This window comes from Nerophis ophidion, linkage group LG03 (assembly GCF_033978795.1).
Source record: "Nerophis ophidion isolate RoL-2023_Sa linkage group LG03, RoL_Noph_v1.0, whole genome shotgun sequence".
Classification (NCBI taxonomy): Eukaryota; Metazoa; Chordata; class Actinopteri; order Syngnathiformes; family Syngnathidae; genus Nerophis; species Nerophis ophidion.
Genome location: NC_084613.1, coordinates 27213399 through 27232177, shown reverse-complemented (window position 1 = coordinate 27232177; position 18779 = coordinate 27213399). Strand labels below are relative to the sequence as shown.

The 18779-nt window shown below is 39.4% G+C and overlaps 1 protein-coding gene and 1 pseudogene across 6 annotated transcripts in view; one reads left to right on the top strand and one right to left on the bottom strand.

The window, feature by feature from the left end:
* The window catches only part of LOC133549401 (protein enabled homolog), a 170580-nt gene that overhangs the window by 73528 nt on the left and 78273 nt on the right, over positions 1 to 18779 (bottom strand). For 2 of the 6 annotated variants that reach the window (XR_009806073.1, XR_009806072.1), the window contains exons 3-4: positions 10998 to 11048; positions 9928 to 9985 (exon numbers count right to left, since the gene is read on the bottom strand). The gene's annotated coding sequence lies outside the window, so the exon portion shown is untranslated. Of the gene's footprint in view, positions 1 to 9667; positions 9738 to 9927; positions 9986 to 10997; positions 11049 to 18779 lie in introns of those variants that run through there. The other 4 variants (XR_009806076.1, XR_009806075.1, XR_009806074.1 and 1 more) reach the window with 3 other exon arrangements.
* LOC133548841 (uncharacterized) overlaps positions 12348 to 18779 on the top strand; it is an 88821-nt pseudogene continuing 82389 nt past the window's right edge.

The following is an 18779-nucleotide window of genomic DNA, read 5'->3' as shown; positions in this document are numbered from 1 at the left end:
CTAGAGCTGTGAGTTTTTGGGCTCCACACAATTCGATTCAATTTGTTGGAGGTCATGATTCGATTCAGTCTATTCTCGATTTAAAACAATTCTTGTTTCAAAATCAACATTTTTTTCAATAACATTGGGTTCCAGTTCTATGATTAACTACGTTCCTACATAAGATAGATAACAACACTGATACGTTACTTAAAACGTTTTTTATTTTAACAAAATGATACCCAAATATTTAATAAAGTCAAATACAAATAGGACAACAATAGGAGTTTCACACATATCTATTTTCTAAAGTAAATCTGTAAAGCAGATATGGACATCTACATCAGCAATATATCTTAGACATGTTGTCCAAGAGGGGTTACAGTTGATCCGGTAGTGAAAGGCTACAGAAACAAACAGTTTCAGATTTGATTACAGAAAAAACATGATGGAACAGTCAACCCGCAAAGAATTATGCGCACTCTATTCTTTTCACTAAAAAAATTTCAGTCTTAAATAGCTCATTAATAACACAAAGGGAGTAATAGGTCCACATTTATGTGGATAAATGCTGTTTTTGGTTACCATTAACATGATGCTAAAGGTGTTCAAACACTTAAGAGAATATACATTTTTTTCTCGAGTCTCTTTGCACACACTAAATGACACACAATGTTGGTTAAAAAGCTATATTATATACATTTACAATATATTGTAATTATTTAGAATTGAAAAAACCTGTGATTAATCAGATTAAAAACATGATTGACAGCCACAGTTACAAATATTATTTTTAATATTTTGATATTTTATTTGGCTGTGATGAATATCATTTTGTTTTCAAGTGTGCTTTTAAGAAATGTTTAATACTGCACCAGGTCCTCTCTCCTGCAGAATTAAATAGAGTCATTCAGTCTCTTTATTTGTGTTAGCTAGGGATGAAACCATATGGAAATTTTATATCACGGTTACTGTGACCACAATGACGGTTTTGTGTAAAATATGTTAATTACACACACACTGAAATCTGTTAAGAGTTTTACTTACACAAATAAAACAAAACAGACAATATTATTTATTGGCATAAGAAAAAATATGTATTCTTATGGCTTCTTGGGGGAAATATTTTTATTTGAGTGTTGTAACACGTTTAACTTTTTCTGTTTTAATTTTTTAAGGTTTTAGAGTGTTTTTAATTATACAATAAATGATTCGTCCCACTGCATTCACTTCAAGTTGTAGACACTTCCTTCCATGGTGTAGTCCTCCAAAGATAGATCAATCACTGTCATACGACAGCACAGCTTGTACATTTAATGTGAACAATATAATATTTTAGTTACTCAGACAGCAATGTGTTTATTAAAGTTTAGAGTGGGGTGTGTTATTTCTTAATGTGTCTTGTTCTCATGTTAGCATTTAAGCTAGCTAATATTAGCGAGCTAATACTAGCCGGTCCATAAATTTATCAAAGCCCTGTTATCAATCCCAGTTTTTTGATCATTTTATTAGACAAAGGTTATTAAACGTTGGGAGTTTTAACGTAGTTTATTTTTTAGGAATGTGAGGACCCTTTGAGAAATAGGGTGGCATATTTATATCAACCTGAAATGCTGCCACGCCACCCCGAAAGAACATTTTGAAAATCCAGACCACATTTCCAGCAATTGAGTGCATTTCTAAACTATATTTTACCTTTATATGTATTCCCATCTGCCATCTGGGCGGCATAGCTCTGTTGGTAGAGTGGCCGTGTCAGCAACTTGAGGGTTGCAGGTTCGATTCCCGCTTCCGCCATCCTAGTCACTGCCGTTGTGTCCTTGGGCAAGACACTTTACCCACCTGCTCCCAGTGCCACCCACACTGGTTTAAATGTAACTTAGATATTGGGTTTCACTATGTAAAAGCGCTTTGAGTCACTAGAGAAAAGCGCTATAAAAATCTAACTCACTTCACTTCATCTATTTTGGCTGTCTTTTTGACACTAACATGCCCAAGTAATGTACCACTGAACTTTTAATTTTTTAGTAAATAATTTACAAACATTACCATGAAAAAAGTAATGTAAAATTTTATAAGATGAATGCAAAGAACTCCAAAAATGTTTCCCATTTGGCAACTCTATCCTGTAGCCACGGACTTTGGGTAACATTCTTCCGGTGTTGTGACCTCTGTTCATATCCATCAAACAAATACCTTCTCGCTGGCTACTAATAAATGCTCCAGAACTATAACAGGCTTGAAACTATTATAATCATCCAAATATGATTAAAAGCAAACTAGACAGCCGACAATGTTTTGGCTCAGAAAGCGAACACGGGCGACAACAAGTAGGAAAGCTTGGTGGTTAGCTAACAAGCAGGCTTGTTTCGGTGCTTTCGATTGTGTCCCCGTCTTGTAACTTAGTGCGGTGAGTACCTGCAACTGCAACTAAGGCGAACATTCAACAAATTTAACTTAGATCGTATTTGTATTGATATTTCATTTTAAAAAACGCAGAAGTGATATTTTGGCGCAAAAATAAATGTTATACAATGCAGGTTTACGCGTTTTGGTGGATATTGTACATGCCAGATCTTTACTAAGGTTTATCGTCACATTGGTAATGGATGGGGGCGGGGCTGCTGGCAGACACACATAAGTAGAGCCTTGTAATGTAAATGTAAGAGGACGTAGTAAATATTATCTAGATCAGTGGTTCTCAAATGGGGGTACACATCCTCCTGGGGGTTCTTGAAAGTATGCCAAGGGGTACGTGAGATTTTTTTTAAATATTCTAAAAACAGCAACAATTCAAAAATCCTTTATAAATATATTTATTGAATAATGCTTAAACAAAATATGAATGTAAGTTGACAAACTGTGAAAAAAAATACAATAATTCAATATTCAGTGTTGACAGCTAGATTTTTTTGTGGACATGTTCTATAAATATTGATGATAAAGATTTATTTTTTTTGTGAAGAAATGTTTAGAATTAAGTTGATGAATCCAGATGGATCTCTATTACAATCCCCAAAGAGGGCACTTTAAGTTGATGATTACTTCTATGTGTAGAAATCTTTGTTTATAATTGAATAATTTGTTTATTTTTCAACAAGTTTTTAGTTATTTTTATATATATTTTTTCAAATAGTTCAAGAAAGACCACTACAAATGAACAATATTTTGCACTGTTATACAATTTAATAAATCAGAAACGGATGACATTGTGCTGTATTTTACTTTTTTATCTCTTTTTTTTAACCAAAACATGCTTTGCTCTGATTAGGGGGTACTTGAATTAAAACAATGTTCACAGGAGGTACATCACTGAAAAAAGGTTGAGAACCACTGATCTAGATAATCAATCAATCAATCAATCAATGTTTACTTATATAGCCCTAAATCACTAGTGTCTCAAAGGGCTGCACAAACCACTACGACATCCTTGGTAGGCCCACATAAGGGCAAGGAAAACTCACACCCAGTGGGACATCGTTGACAATAATGACCCAGTGGGACGTCGGTGACAATGATGACTATGAGAACATGATACTGTGATACTGATGATACTGATGACTATGAGAACATATGAGAACATGATACTGTGAAAGATCAATCCATAATGGATCCAACACAGTCGTGAGAGTCCAGTCCAACGCGGATCCAACACAGCAGCGAGAGTCCCGTTCACAGCGGAGCCAGCAGGAAACCATCCCAAGCGGAGGCTGATCAGCAGTGCAGAGATGTCCCCAGCCGATACATAGGCGAGCAGTACATGGCCACCGGATCGGACCGGACTCCCTCCACAAAGGAAAGTGGGACATAGAAGAAAAAGAAAAGAAACGGCAGATCAACTGGTCTAAAAAGGGAGTCTATTTAAAGGCTAGAGTATACAAATGAGTTTTAAGGTGAGACTTAAATGCTTCTACTGAGGTGGCATCTCGAACTGTTACCGGGAGGGCATTCCAGAGTACTGGAGCCCGAAATGAAAAAGCTCTACAGCCCGCAGACTTTTGTTGGGCTTTGGGGATCACTAATAAGCCAGAGTCCTTTGAACGCAGATTTCTTGCCGGGACATATGGTACAATACAATCGGCAAGATAGGATGGAGCTAGACCGTGTAGTATTTTATACATAAGTAGTAAAACCTTAAAGTCACATCTTAAGTGCACAGGAAGCCAGTGCAGGTGAGCCAGTACAGGCGTAATGTGATCAAACTTTCTTGTAATCGAAAAGTTAACTTATTGAGCTATTTTTCTTATTAGGTTTTAACAGACATAAAAACAAAGCTCAATAAATACATAACGCTGTAACACAAATTAATAAAGATAATAGATAAAGTTGGTATGGTAGACTAACTTGTCTAATGTGGAAACCTTTAAAAAGGAAAAAGTATATTTCTTATACCTTGATTTAAGTTTTGCTCCAGTGTTCAGAGTAAGAGAAGAAGAAAAAAAAAAAATCAATAAAGCAACACGACAGCCAGTCTCAAGAGGGTTTCACTTTGGATTAAAAACAGAGAGGCAGGGGAAAAAAAGAGAAGAACGCAATACCAGGGCAGCATCATGACATCATTACCAAAATCCTTATTGATTACTGATGTGTAAAAATACAATCTTACAGATATTAATCCAGCACGTGTGAGGGGGAATGATAGGCAATGACATGACACTAAGAACGACAGACAAGGGGCAGTGGTTTAAGTGATCTGGCAGCCCTCCTGTCAGGATCGATCAGTCCTGCTGAAATTTAGAGCAACACTCTAAATTGGTCTTAATGGTGTGTTTCATCCTCCCAGTCTCCTCTGTGCGTTGACAGCGAGGCAGTGCCCTTCATCGCGCCGGGTTCCTGCCCTCCCTCTTTCAATTCGGGCACACCACTGATCTCTGCTCTCCGAGGAGCGGGGCCACATCGGGCAAAAGGGGGCGCCCACAGCATCAAGTGGCTTACATCCCACCTCTGATAGTCGGGGAGGTCCCCCGGCCCACCCCTCTTCTAAAGTGCTGGGAAAAAAAACGGCAAAGCCCTTGCTGTGTGCCAAGCAATTTTCTCATCAAAATCCTCTTCTGGAGATTTTTCGGGGTGGCTTTTTTCCCCTCCTAATGGCAGCAAGGAGCAGCCGTAGGGGCAGGCTATGGAGCTAACTGTGTGGTAGCGGCACTGGCTTCTGTCTCACTCATTAATGGGGCACACCCAGAAGGGACAAACAAAAAAAAGAAGAAAAGAAACCCACCGACTGTCCTTCTCCCGCTCTGTTGGAAAGTAATCTGCTTACATCATTAGGCTAAGCATGCTGAAACAAATTACCAGATGTTGCGTTCCCCTTTCTCACGTCTTTTGTTAGCATTTTTAAATACGCCCCACCGTTTTTTGCTCACTATTGCCCCAGCAACCCCGATCCCGCCTCTTCGACACCTAGGCACAATAAGGCCGCTTGCAAATAACAATACAGGGGAGACAAACCTGATATCTACCATTACTATCGCTCTGGTAACGACGGGATTCAGCCGTGGTGCTTATGATCTCCACATGAAGAAGAAGAAAACGCCCGAAAAAGGCAATTGAGGTCTCCCACCCGCGGCTGTTGCACTTTGTATGTTTTTTTTTCTTAATTTTTTTTTTTGGGAAGGTCAAATTTTGCTTAACCATTTAGAGATAACAACGTGTCCCAGTGTTCACTAGAACTCTGAAGCCTGCTGAGCTCGCAAACACAAATTTCAATCAGTGACCCTTTTTGAATGTATTCAAGTGTGTAGATAGAATATTAAGGCCAAAGCCAATAAAGAAGAATACTGTTCTCAATTCAATGTTTATCCATATTTTTCAGAACACATTTTTGCCAATGTGTAAATTAATTGAAAATGATTTAAAACATGGGTAAAATGTTTAAAGTAATGTCAGCATACTTATAATTACCATTATTCAAATGTAATCAAATGTGATAATTCTACTCTTATTTGAATTATTTAAATATATATTTTATTTGAATACAATTTTGAGTATGTATTGCCACTTTATGTATATATATATATATATATATATATATATATATATATATATATATATATATATATATATATATATATATACATATATATATTTTTTTTTTATACATACATACATTAATATTTAATCAATTGTTGCCTGAAATGTAAATTTATTATTAATGTACACACAGGTGAAACTGATAATATCAACTCATTAAATGCATAGTAAGATACGTCAAGCCTTTGTTATAATTTTGATGATCATGGTTTCCAGTTTTTGAAATCTCCAAAATGTTCTGAAATTTTTAATTCAAGGTTTCCATATTATCAGAATAAGTCTTGCAATATGTTGAGTTGCATGTTATGAGCCTATGGCGTATATTATTATATTATTTCATATTGTAAATATAATTGCTGGAATAAACAAACCTTTGCACAATATTCTAATTGTTTGAGATTCACCTGTAAATGTACACTTTCATATTTAGTTCCAGAGCGCGCACATACATCACGTACATTGTTCAGGACTGTGGCAAGTACTGCCAATAAATGTATATCTATGTATTCAGGGTGCACTATAGCCTAAAAAAAAAATACTGCTTGCCTGGCCGTGACCTTCTCTTTCTTTACACATACAAGACGACAGACAGATATATTTTTTTCCCCCTTTAAAACCAAATTGCTCACATATTTACATCTTATCAACAGCCCGGCAGCGATTGTGATTCATAGCAGTCATTTAAGTGATAATGCATTCATTCACTACACAGTTATAAACACACACACACACAAGTTGCTAAACAGCAGGCAGAAAACACAAGATGGTGTTGATTGATAAATTGACAGGTTAATTTTGGGATGGATAATGAGAGTAAGACCCTGAAAGATGCTGGAAAATAAAGCTCTGGACCTTTTTCGCTCTACCTTGGAAGCAGTGCCATCTGTCTATTACTGCTAGAACCGCACGCCAGAGCAGACACACTTTGGTACCTCAGGTTCAACAAGGCTTTTTCCACCATCCATCTAGTTACATTTCACAAAAGGCTAATTATCATTTCTGACTGTGTATTAAATAATATACAATAGCTTCTTCCTTAGAGAATACTGTACATTTATGAATCTCCAGTGCATAGTTAGTAAAAAAAAAAAAAAAATGGCTTAATTAGAGGGCAAATGCAAGAGAAGGTTTCACGAGAGGTGAGCAAGGTTTTATGTCTCATACACACATTTCTACCGCTTGTCACTGTCTGCAAGCACTTTAATTAAGTCCAAGCACTGTTACTGTACATCTCCCGCTCCATGAATCAGCACACGGTCTTAATGATAACCAAATGGCGCTATTTCAGCAGCCGTGCCCATTATTTCCATTCTGTCTCGTGCGGAGTGTGAACGCATCTTTTACCATGCACTCTCATGTGCTAATCAGAAATCACTAACACAATTAAAAGTGACAAGACAACCATGATTATACTGTTGGATTATACTGGATTTCTTCATTGAAAAAAAAAAAGTGCAATTTTTAATACCAAATGTACTGTATATGTGCACGGTGCTACAGGGTTTTAAAATAACCTTTTTTTTTTCTATTTTGGCAGTTCTCTTGCTAGTTTAAAAACAGCATCTACATGGCTATATAAAATAATAAATTAGGTATTTCATTAATTTCTTAATGTATTGGTGTGTAAAAACAACTAAATAAAGTTCTGTAATCCAGTGGTTCTCAACCTTTTTTTCAGTGATGTACCCCCTGTGAACATTATTTTAATTCAAGTACCCCCTAATCAGAGCAAAGCATTTTTGGTTGAAAAAAAGAGATAAAGAAGTAAAATACAGCACTATGTCATCAGTTTCTGATTTAATAAATTGTATAACAGTGCAAAATATTGCTCATTTGTAGTGGTCTTTTTCTTGAACCATTTGGAAAAAAAAGATATAAAAATAACTAAAATCTTGTTGAAAAATAAACAAGTGATTCAATTATAAATAAAGATTTCTACACATAGAAGTAATCCTCAACTTAAAGTGCCCTTTTTGGGGATTGTAATAGAGATCTATATGGATTCATGAACTTAATTCTAAATATTTCTTCACAAAAAAATCTTTAACATCAACATTTATGGAACATGTCCAAAAAAACCTAGCTGTCAACACTGAATATTGCATTGTTGTGTTTTTTTTTCCACAGTTTGTGAACTTACATTCATATTTTGTTGAAGTATTATTCAAAACATATATTTATAAAAGATTTTTGAATTGTTGCTCTTTTTAGAATATTTTTTAAATAATCTCACATACCCCTTGGCATACATTCAAGTACCCCCCGGGGTACGTGTACCCCCATTTGAGAACCACTGCTGTAATCAGTCGGCATTGACAAGTCCAAATGTTTTATAGTCTTTGTGCGTAGCAGCGACGGCAATGATGAATATGACCGTGTTGCCATGGACGCAAAAACGGGAGGGAAAAAACCCTATAATAGAAACTGTATTATTCCGTTTATGATGCAATAATATGGTGACATTATAAATATTTAGCTATAAGCTTAAATCCACTGCTATTAAAAAATATATAATATAGTCCCACTGACAGGGTGATTATATGTGTCATAAAAACAAAAGGCATTTCTTTGTATTAAAAAGTTAAAATACTCCCTGTACATCAAATCAGACCGCATTAAACGGCAAATTGAGTATGAAAAGCCTCCCAAGCCATTTATAAAGTTTGGCATGCATGGCGACAATGCCACTTTCGTTCACCGCATTTTGTCCCGCATTGTTGCAACGCGGCGCGATTGTGCTGCAGAATGAGCGCGGCTTATCATGTTATTGTGTTGCTGTAAATGCCGCTGATTACCAATAAGCGCATGGTCACACCTAGGGGTGCAGCACTCCTCCCATTCATTTCAACAGCGCCCTGAACTCTGACAGACAGCGGCAGGACCAAAAGAAGGGCGCGGGGGACACATCTTTGAGGGGGTATGGGGCAGGGGGGGTCCACCCTCTCCGTCTCGAGCAGCTTGATCCCGTGTCACTGGAAGGGCAAGGCTTGGCTCTGCCTCCATGCGCCTTTGAGATCCAAACATTTAATTGTGGTCAATGAAAAGAGTTCAATCGAATGAATGGTGCAAGGATATGAGCGGAGGGTGGGCCTATACTTGGGAGGAATGAGTACACATAAAAAAAAAAAATCAAGAGGGAATAATGAAATTAGGGATGGGGCGAGGGGAGAAAGAGACAGCATTGCTGCAGAACTTGAAGCGCTGACCCCTATCGTCCACGGTGAAAAGCAGGAGATTAGAAAGCGTTTCATGGTAATTTCCATGGAGATTTCTGTAATTTTGCAAAAATTACTTCTTCCCGCTTTGATTTGTCCATACTGCCCCCCTCCTTCCCCCCGCTAGCATTGTCGGGGTGGTCCGCTCCATCATGCCTCCACTCTCGCGGGCCCTTGACGGCCCCTCGCGGCGGCCTGCCGTCGTGAGATTACTGAAGCGATGCTGACGTCTCTATCAGCTCGCGCCACCGCCGTGCCCTCGCTCACCCTATTTCTTTAGCCTAGCTGCTTTCCTGCCCACCCACCGCCAACTCTCCTAGATCCCTCGGATGATGGCTTCATTGGTTGGCGGCGCGACACCCATGCAAACTTGTACACGTTCTTTTTAGCACTTCCGAGACAACCTGCACGGCGAGGAAGGCCCCCCCCACCCTCTCCCAACTGTAGACTGCTTCACCTTTCGCTATCCCTCAGCCTCCTCTCCCTCGGCATCATCCTGGTCTGTGCTTCTGCCTGCCACATCAAAGGAGAACCGGGGGTCACGGAGCCACAGGCATGGAATATAAATGTAGCCAACTGTGTGGCAGTGTGGGAAATCAATCCTCTAAAGATAGCCCCATACTCTTCATGAACTCATCAGCCGTCGCTGATACATATAGAAACATACAGCCCTTTGTGCATTGTATAGCGACGCTCTTCTTACCTTTTTGTGTCTTCTTCGCAACTTTCCTGGTCAACTTCAGGGAATACGGTATAGAGTGCTGGAAAACATGAGAGTGCCATATTCTTTAATGCAGGTTTAAACTCCATCATTGTTTTATTTACACTTAGTAGCTACTAAATTAGGCACAATTTAAGGTGATCCACGGCATTTTTAGCACTATTCTTCATATTAGCATCCCAACATGTGGAGTAAAATTATGGATCGGACTGAGCAACAGAATGAAAAAAACTTTACATTAAAAAGGTTTAATAAATAATATGAACAAGTGTATACAAGGCATGGATTAAAAAAAAAAAAAGAGAAAACAGAAGCATATTCTCTGGTATGCTGCAATTCATTCTTCTGTTATTATTCAATATGTTATTGCTAAGTCAATATCCTGCATTTATTCATACAGTATACAATATAGGTCAGGTTTTTATACATTTATGTATTCATCTTTAATCTATTTATTCCACTTTATTCAGCAGGTCTTTATACGGTCAATGCATACGTCAGTGCCAAGATGAATGAGGAGACTCCCGACTGTTGTGTTCACTGGCAAATTTCACTTTAAAATACAGTCTGGCGGTACTTTAGATCAAACTGTTACCAGGTTTTGAATAAATAAATGACATGTGTTCAAGTAAGTAATTTAAAAAAAATCATGTATGATATTCTGACAACAGAATTACATTTGTGTCGAAATATTGTGGTCCATTTCAAGTTGATTTAAATCATGCATATAGTTACTGTGATTAATGGCAATTAATAAAAAAATAGTTTGACAGTACTATTATTATTTTTTTTTAATGCCAGCTCTTTAACAGATTATTTTCCATGTTCTCTATTATTTCACTCTATATTATTGAAACAAATTAACATTTAAATATAAGAATTTGACAAAATACAGTATCAGTAATTGCAAATGTACTAATATTTTACTTTGATTGACAATGTTAAATGGTTGCATGAAACCACCATGATACATAGCAGGGCTGTCAAATGTTTTTCATTTTTTTTTATTTATTAATCAGTCCAACAAAATAACACACAACATTAAAGAATACCATGAGGTGGCGACTTGTCCAGAGTGCACGCCGCCTTCCGCTCGAATGTAGCTGAGATAGGCACCAGCGCCCCACGCGACCCCAAAGGGGAATAAGCGGTAGAAATGGATGGATGGAAAAAAACAATACCACAATATTACAATTACAATTCCAAAACCGGCCCAACCACATTGAGAAAAGCAATCAACAGAACAATTGAGAAGACAAACACAAACATGACACAAAACAATCCAAAAGTAGTCAAACAAAAATGAATAATAACAACAGTATCAATAAAAATACAAATTCCAACATAGCAGTGATTATTAATGTCTGATTTACATTATCATCACAGCTATTTATAAAATAAAAACATTTAAAAAATGAACAAAAGCGTCACAAGGGCTTACACTTGCATGGCATCTCATAAACTTGACAATGCATTGTGTCCAATATTTTCCACAAAGATAAAATAAGTCATATTCTAGGTTCATTTAATAGTTAAAAAAATGTTTTAATGTTTGTTTATGAATCAGATTAATCACATTTTTTGGAATTTGGATTAATAATGACTAATGACATTTTTAAATTTGGATAAATCATTAATATTGCATATAAGTGCATATTTAAAATGTGTTTAAGGAAAGAGTTACATTCATCTAAGTGTGTTCATGCTTAATGAAATATATTTTTTTGTGTTTAATCACATGTGTTAACTTTTTAATTTTGACAGCCCTAATAAATATATGTTTTAGTTGCGTGCCCAGGGCTGTATATACAGATCATCGTAGGGCCTCGTTTTACGTGAAGAAGTGCATTTAAAATGTCAATTAATGAATGTCTGGGTGCTCCTATTCCTAGCGGTTTCCTGCTCCATCACAGATAAGATTGTAATGGTAAATCAGGGGCTCCGGGTTAGTGCTGGTCTTGAAAGGCAGTGGTAATGAATTACAAAAAGAGTTGGAGTTGTGTTAGGAAAGTTGCTGAAAATATTGTTTAATTATGTTGAATTGTTTCACAATCCAGCACTTATAATACACACATTTTCTCGTCCAAGCAGGATTTGGCAAATTAAGGTCAGAACTCAAAATATAATGCCTGCCTTCTGCTACTGCTAATTCTGCAAAATGACGCATGGAACTTTTTATGTCATGTTTGCAAACATGGCGAGCTTGGCGGATGTCAGTTGGAAACTGCTGGAATTCAAAGCCCGGTCTAAAAGATCAGGTCAGACTTAATTTCACTTTTCAGGGTTTTTTGTTTATTCAGAACGACTATGCGGTGTCTTAACCACATTTAACCATGTTTAAACATATATAAGATGGCGGACGGGCTGCGCACTCGAGGAGCTCCTGCTAAAGATGGAACATATGGCAAAAATACCGGACAATTCCACAAACTTAATGGCTGGCTCACATCGTGGTCACTCCGTGATCACGTACGACCGCCAGACACTTCTGGATGTGGACACATCGGGCCGTTTTGGACCGATAGACACTTGCGTGCTAGACTTGCTAACTAGCATGGGAATACATCGGCGGCTACATCCAGCGGCCTGTGAAGCAGGGGAGTCTAGTAGCAGCGGGGGCCGTCTACGGAGCAGACGCCAGCGGTGTGATCGGAAACGCGGATGCCGAGCGGGGCTAAAAACAAAGCAGAAGGCTAATCCCCACAGAACACCACTTTCCTCCATCCCGAAGACGGATTTAGATGGAAAATGCGAGACTACTGGTCTGGGTAAGGAGTCTGTTAAATTAGAACAAGTTTTTTCTGCTTTGAGTGTTTCAGAGTTGGACATGTGTTTTACTGAGGTGGCTAACTATGATGCGTGCAGCTTATCAAAGCAACAAACAAACAATCGGAAAATCCCCGTTACTGAGGTGGCTAACCATGATGCGTGCAGTTTATCAAAGCAACAATCAAACAATCGGAAAATTCCTGTCGTATCAATTCCTAGATATGGTCGTAACTATACTAAATGCACTGGGCATAATAAACACAACATTATTAATATTGCTACTACGGATAATTTGATCAAAAACTCCCTAAAACAGCCCACTACCTATAATATAGGTTTTTTAAACATAAGATCATTGTCTCCTAAAACGTTGTTAGTTAATGATATTATCAGAGACAACAATCTTAACGTCATCGGTCTCAGCGAAACCTGGCTTAAACCAAACGACTTTTTTGCGCTAAATGAGGCATGTCCTCCTAACTTTACACATGCGCATATTGCCCGTCCGCTCAAAAGGGGTGGGGGGGGGTTGCACTAATATACAACGAAAACTTTAACCTTAGTCCTAACATAAATAATAAATATAAATCGTTTGAGGTGCTTACTATGAGGTCTGTCACACCGCTGCCTCTACACCTGGCTGTTATCTACCGCCCCCCAGGGCCCTATTCGGACTTTATTAATGAATTCTCAGAGTTCGTTGCTGATCTAGTGACACACGCCGATAATATAATCATAATGGGGGACTTTAATATCCATATGAATACCCCATCGGACCCACCGTGCGTAGCGCTCCAGACTGTAATTGATAGCTGTGGTCTCACACAAATAATAAATGAACCCACGCATCGCAACGGTAATACGATAGACCTAGTGCTTGTCAGGGGCATCAACGTTTCCAAAGTTACGATACTCCCGTATACTAAAGTATTGTCTGATCATTACCTTATAAAATTCGAGGTTCAGACGCATGTTCGTCAAACTAATAATAATAATAATAACTGCTATAGCAGCCGCAACATTAATACAGCCACAACGACAACTCTTGCTGACCTACTGCCCTCGGTTATGGCACCATTCCCAAAGTATGTGGGCTCTATTGATAACCTCACTAACAACTTTAACGACGCCCTGCGCGAAACCATTGATAACATAGCACCGCTAAAGTTAAAAAAGGCTCCAAAAAAGCGCACCCCGTGGTTTACAGAAGAAACTAGAGCTCAGAAATTATTATGTAGAAAGCTGGAACGCAAATGGCGCACGACTAAACTTGAGGTGCACCATCAAGCATGGAGTGATGGTTTAATAACTTATAAACGCATGCTTACCTTAGCTAAAGCTAAATATTACTCAAATCTCATCCACCGTAATAAAAACGATCCTAAATTTGTGTTTAGTACGGTAGCATCGCTTACCCAACAAGGGACTCCTTCCAGTAGCTCAACCCACTCAGCTGATGACTTTATGCAATTCTTTAGTAAGAAAATTGAAGTCATTAGAAAGGAGATTAAAGACAATGCGTCCCAGCTACAACGGGGTTCTATTAACACTGACACGATTGTATATACGGCGGATACTGCCCTCCAAAATACTTTCTCTCGTTTTGAGGAAATAACATTAGAGGAATTGTTACAACGTGTAAATGGAATAAAACAGACAACATGTTTACTTGACCCTCTTCCTGGGAAACTGATCAAGGAGCTCTTTGTATTATTAGGTCCATCAGTGCTAAATATTATAAACTTATCACTCTCCTCGGGCACTGTTCCCCTAGCATTCAAAAAAGCGGTTATTCATCCTCTTCTTAAAAGACCTAACCTCGATCCTGACCTCATGGTAAATTACCGACCGGTGTCTCACCTTCCCTTTATTTCAAAAATCCTTGAAAAAATTGTTGCGGAGCAGTTAAATGAACACTTAGCGTCTAACAATCTATGTGAAACCTTTCAATCCGGTTTCAGGGCAAATCACTCCACGGAGACAGCCCTCGCAAAAATGACTAATGATCTATTGCTAACGATGGATTCTGATGCGTCATCTATGTTGCTGCTCCTCGATCTTAGCGCTGCTTTCGATACCGTCGATCATAATATTTTATTAGAACGTATCAAAACACGAATTGGTATGTCAGACTTAGCCCTGTCTTGGTTTAACTCTTATCTTACTGATAGGATGCAGTGTGTCTCCCATAACAATGTGACCTCGGACTACGTTAAGGTAACGTGTGGAGTTCCCCAGGGTTCGGTCCTTGGCCCTGCACTCTTCAGCATCTACATGCTGCCGCTAGGTGACATCATACGCAAATACGGTATTAGCTTTCACTGTTATGCTGATGACACCCAACTCTACATGCCCCTAAAGCTGACCAACACGCCGGATTGTAGTCAGCTGGAGGCGTGTCTTAATGAAATTAAACAATGGATGTCCGCTAACTTTTTGCAACTCAACGCCAAAAAAACGGAAATGCTGATTATCGGTCCTGCTAGACACCGAACTCTATTTAATAATACAACTCTAACATTTGACAACCAAACAATTAAACAAGGCGACACGGTAAAGAATCTGGGTGTTATCTTCGACCCAACTCTCTCCTTTGAGGCACACATTAAAAGCGTTACTAAAACGGCCTTCTTTCATCTCCGTAATATCGCTAAAATTCGCTCCATTCTGTCCACTAAAGACGCTGAGATCATTATCCATGCGTTTGTTACGTCTCGCCTCGACTACTGTAACGTATTATTTTCGGGTCTCCCCATGTCTAGCATTAAAAGATTACAGTTGGTACAAAATGCGGCTGCTAGACTTTTGACAAGAACAAGAAAGTTTGATCACATTACGCCTGTACTGGCTCACCTGCACTGGCTTCCTGTGCACTTAAGATGTGACTTTAAGGTTTTACTACTTACGTATAAAATACTACACGGTCTAGCTCCATCTTATCTTGCCGATTGTATTGTACCATATGTCCCGGCAAGAAATCTGCGTTCAAAGGACTCCGGCTTATTAGTGATTCCCAAAGCCCAAAAAAAGTCTGCGGGCTATAGAGCATTTTCCGTTCGGGCTCCAGTACTCTGGAATGCCCTCCCGGTAACAGTTCGCGATGCCACCTCAGTAGAAGCATTTAAGTCTCACCTTAAAACTCATTTGTATACTCCAGCCTTTAAATAGACTCCCTTTTTAGACCAGTTGATCTGCCGTTTCTTTTCTTTTTCTTCTATGTCCCACTCTCCCGTGTGGAGGGGGTCCGGTCCGATCCGGTGGCCATGTACTGCTCGCCTGTGTATCGGCTGGGGACATCTCTGCGCTGCTGGTCCGCCTACGCTTGGGATGGTTTCCTGCTGGCTCCGCTGTGAACGGGACTCTCGCTGCTGTGTCTTGGATCCTCTTTGGACTGGACTCTCGCGACTGTGTTGTATCCATTGTGGATTGAACTTTCACAGTATCATGTTAGATCCGCTCGACATCCATTGCTTTCCTCCTCTCTAAGGTTCTCATAGTCATCATTGTCACCGACGTCCCACTGGGTCATTATTGTCACCAATGTCCCACTGGGTGTGAGTTTTCCTACCGAGGATGTCGTGGTGGTTTGTGCAGCCCTTTGAGACACTAGTGATTTAGGGCTATATAAGTAAACATTGATTGATTGATTGATGTTTGAAGTGACAGTGTGATAAATGTCTGACGTTCTTCATCATTAGTTTACTTAATGTTGTTGTCATACCAGATGGTGAGCTTTTGTACGCTCTTGAGCAGGAGTCTCAAACTCAATATACCTGGGGGCCACTGGATGCAGAGTCTGGGTGAGGCTGGGCCGCAAAAAAATATTTCTTAAAAAAATGTTGAATACTCCTCAGCGTGTGTAGTTGTATAATGACGTTTCAAATTGTATTCGTTGTGCACCGCAACTTTTTCTGTGCAAATAAGACACGTCGGGGTTCCCCTGTCTCAACAAAGAAATACTGCATCTCCCACTTTTCCTGGAATTGTCTTTGCTCACCAATAACCTTTCTCTTCACTGCAGGCTTTGAAAAAGACATGTTTGGGGTTGTGGAATATACCCTATTTCCTTGAATTGCTGCCGGGGCGCTAATTAATTTAAAACCTCTTCTCACCCCTGCGCTTACCAAAGGCATGCGGTAAAAGTAAGCATGCGCTAAATAATTTAAAACCTCTGACTCCTGCGCTTACCAAAGACATGCAGTAAAAATTTGAGTGTGATGTAAGAATACCATCATGAAAAGCACATTTAATAAAAAAAAAAAAAAAATTATTATTGTCTTACCTTTATGTAACGCATGTGTCAAATACATAGATACATTTGTGGAGAGTATTAGGCTTTTGCCTTTCCATTTACTCTTTGCGCGCTTCCTAGTCACGTGACCGCCACAGTCCAATCAGCTGTAGTTGTATGCCGGTAGCAGGAAATTACTGGTATGCTCTTGCTCTTGCTAGTTACTCTTTGCACGTGACGAGGGAGTTCCCACTACGCCAACTCCAGCGTGCCCTGCCTGTCTGTCAGACAGTCGGCTCTACAGGTATATTAATAAAACATAGCTGCTTACTGTTTTTTTTAGCATACCGGTATTCAATAGATTGGACCTTTAATCCTACTGAATAGCTCTTAATCTTCTTCCCTTTATGCGATTTCAAATTACCGGTATTGAAATCAGCCTCCTCCATTTTGAAAATGATGACAGGGGAAGTGTCACTCGTGACATCACGAGTTTGACTCAGTGGTAATACTAAGCATGCGCTAATTGTTTTGGAAAGCGAGTTTGACCCGGCAGTAATTCAAGGCTGGCGCATACTATATGCACGGCGGCAATTCAAGGAAATACGGTATTTGTATTTAGCCGACGCACGGATATTAATGTTATTTCCGCAATGTGTGTCGTTCCGATTTTCCTCCCTACAGCAACATGGCGGTCGGCGGGGAGCGCAAAAAAGTGACGGCTCCCGGAGTGTTATCCGGCGTCATATAGAAATATATGTAGTGTTCATCGTGTGAGGCAATGCAAATTAAACAATAAAAAAAAATAATTAAAGTTTGAATTGGTCCAGGTTATCGGGGACTGTTATTATTGACGGACAGGTGTCGTGGTGTGACTACAGCCAGGCACATAGGAAAACCCTCGTCTCCATGGCAACGTCTCCGTCGCTTTCACTCATGTTCCGCTTTTCCACTAACACAGGGGTAGGCAAGCCAGAATGTTGAAAGAACAATTTAGACCCAAATAACAACGCTGTCAAGCGCCAATCATATAATACTTGCGGGCCGCACTAACATTAAACTTTCATATTATGATGGGGGCCGCAAAATAACTCCAATTGCGGCCCGCATATCTGAGATCCCTGCTCTTGAGTATGAAGGTTTTACTGGTCCTGTATTTTAGTATGCTCTTTGGGTGTGTTTCCACTGTGGGAACGTGTGTGTCCATGTGTGTCCAAGTATGTAAACATTTTTCGTTGGGAGGTCCTTTTTCACGCCAGCATAAACTGGGGATGCTTCCTACAATTTGACATCTAATGGAACTTTGACACCTGACGAGCAGATAGTGGTGTGGGAAGAACACAAAAATTCCCGAAGATGCGGCAAATGGCAACACCGTTCAGAAATGAAGGAGGAAAAGGACACAGAGTGGGCTTGGATTGGCGAGCGAGTCAAACGCTCTGGATGTCATTGTCTACATTAATGACAAGAGATGCCACGCAGGCTGCCGCACTTGACTGACACTGTGTTTTGTGCAGTGTGACAGAGCTTGTAAATGCTAACTCCCTATGGCTGCATCTCCCAGCTCGCTAGAACAAACGCCTCGTGGTGCCGAGGCGCTACACTCTGACACTCTGCGGTGATGATACATGTCACCCTCGTCTCGGGGCACAACGTTTACCGGACTATATTAACCTCTGCGCAAGTAAGTCGACCCATCACCGCCGACTTTTAACAATTAAATTTGAACACAAACTAACAAATTGTATCCCTCCACAGACGTGTGACAGGAAAGGAAGAGGGGCTTTTAAAATCACTTTGTGCAAACCACATGCCGACAAGCATCATCTTGAAG